The following is a 2,857-nucleotide window of genomic DNA, read 5'->3' on the forward strand; positions in this document are numbered from 1 at the left end:
CATTCCAGTTCTCCTTCACCACTGTCTTGAATGCTTCATGTTTTGTCCAGAAGTTTAGAAATCTAAAAGGCTTCTTGATTGGAGGGTTTTCAATGTCACACTTCAAGAGCATTGGACAGTGATCTGAGCCAGTCTTTGACATATGAGTAACCTCCAGTCCTGGGAATGTTTGCTGCAATTCTATGTTCCCAAAACACCTATCTAACCTTTTAAAGATACAATCATCCTCTGATCTTCCATTCCACCAAGTAAAAATACTTCCTTTGAACCCCAAATCTGTCAGATTGCAAGTGTTGATACAATGTCTGAAATCATCTACTTCATTTAGAGACACAGGTAATCCACCAAATTTCTCCTCCTCATCCCATATGACATTAAAATCCCCTCCCACTAACCATGGAGATGTCATGTCAGAGGCCATGGCATATAATGAATCCCATAATTCTATTCTCTCTATGTGATCACATTTGGCATATACCAGTGTAAGGATTAATTCTACATGAGTTTCAGTATGGAATAACTTCAATGTCAGCTGCTGTACCATATTGTACAGAATGTCCACTTCATAAACCTCATCAATGAATGCCCATATTTTATTTGACACATTTACTACTGCTTGTGCAAGTCCTATTCTGCTTCTATACCTTTCAACCTTGTTAGCTTGTTGCATAGGCTCCATTATTCCAATGAATTCAAAATGATGTTTCTTATGCATAAGAATTAGTCTCTCAAAGGCCTGCATAGTATTAACAGACCTGATATTCCATATGATTGCATCCATCACTGATTAATGGATTTGGACAGAGCTCTTCTTGTTTGGACCCCACCTGCTGGTGCAGATGAATTGTCTTTCTGTTGTTTCTTCTTACCTTTTGCTGCAGATTTAACTTGCTCAATATGTCTAGGGGACAAATCTCCTTGTTTGGCAATATTGAAGAAGTTTTGGGCTGTAGACTCTTCATCCATATCTTTTCCTATACCTTCTTGTTCATCATCTGCATGAATACCTGCCACATTTATTTGCATCACTGCTTTCTCACTGACCCTCAGAGGTGCCTCAGTGACAAGTTTTGCCTTTTTTGTGTGTTGATCATGAATTGATACTATCTGTGTGTTGTCTTTATGCTGTACCTTATGAGTGGAATCAGTACATTTTCCTTCTTCTGTTCCTCCTGGATCAATGTTATTACCATCAACCTCCTTAGTAAACACCACTTCATCCACCTTATCTGCATTAGAATTATTTTCTGAGTTCTTCTTCTGCTCCTCACCCTTTGCTACTGTATTGTTTTTGACTTGATTTTCTAAAGGTTTGTTGCCTTTTGACTTATCATTTACACTTTGATCTTCTTCATCCAAGCAGTCCCCCCCAACTTCCTCCTCACTTTGCATTACATCAGGGATGACTCCTTCTTCTGCATCTTCTTCAAATTGTTCAGACCACAATTTGCCCCCCTTCCATTTTGCTTTTTCACTATTTTTAAACATTTCAAAGTCTGCATCTTCTATGTTATCATTATCATTTTCCTTTGTAAGTGCCAAATCAACTCTTGTATCCTGTGAGGGTATCTCCTGAACTGATGTGTTTGTTGCCACAATGTTGCCAATAAAGGCCCTTTGTACCCATGCTGCAGTAGATTCTTGTACCTGATTTTCATAAATTTCCATTTCCCTACTCTTTGCTCTCTCATCTTCCTTTGAGGTGTTTAACTTTGCTGCTGTAACACTAGTATTTGGTACATTACCTGTGTTCTTCTTTCCTCCATTCTTGCCCCTGACTGTCCCAGGAGTAGTAGGTTTAAACACTGCTGCTGCAGGATTTAGGATGCCTCCACCCTTTGCATTGGGCATTAACCTTTGTGTTCCCTGATCCTCCACCAATGCCAATTGATTATTGGCATTATCTTCATTATTTTCCACCTCTAAGACTTCAAACATGTTGTTGGTCTGCACCTGCTGTAAATTTCCAGCATTTTGTTTTTCAACAGGTACTATTTCTTTCCCAATTGTTGTTGTTCCTCCACTCTGCTTGTCATTACCTTGAGCCCTTCTGTCTCTGACCTCTTTCCACTGTGCACCTACATTGCCAACAACCTTTCCACTTGTAAGAATCATTAATGGAGCATTATTCTTACTAGTTTCCTTGTTTGCTTGTACACCACCATCTGTAACAGACTGCTTCTCCACTTTCCTATTATTTAGAAGTTCAGGATGCACCCTCCAACATTCCATTAAGTCATGGCCTTGTATTTTACAATCCTTGCAATATTTAGGTAAATAATCATACTTAATATTCACCCATTCAGTTCTTATATCTCCCGTATTCTCATTGACAATATCCATCCTAACCTTTTTAGGGAGATCAGCTAATAAGTCAACTAGCACCTTCACACGTGCACAGCTAGGTCTAGTTTTGTTCATAGTAGCTTGATCAAGGTGTTGTGGTATTCCAACAGCTGAAGCCAATGAAAATAGGCACTCTTTAACAAAAAAAGTAGGCAACAAATTTGGGAATGAAATCCATGCCATTACTTTAGGGGTCTCCTCTCCAACTTTGAAGTTAGAATCATAGATCAAAGTACGCAATTGATATTCCTCCCCATGTTTGTCCTTAACATAATAAACACCTTTAGAAGAAAAATTAACATAATCCTCCCATAATGTGAATCTCACTAGTATATGTCTATCCCTTAAGTACCCAATGTTGCATTCACCCTTGATTCCACATTGCACTGGAATAATACGTCGCAATTCATTGATTTCAGGCCATCCATACGAAAATTTACATACAACTGCATACTTTAAACCTTCTATAATATTCATACGCTCGACTTCTGATTCAGTAAAGCAAACTAAA

Source organism: Nicotiana attenuata, unplaced genomic scaffold (assembly GCF_001879085.1).
Source record: "Nicotiana attenuata strain UT unplaced genomic scaffold, NIATTr2, whole genome shotgun sequence".
Lineage (NCBI taxonomy): Eukaryota > Viridiplantae > Streptophyta > Magnoliopsida > Solanales > Solanaceae > Nicotiana > Nicotiana attenuata.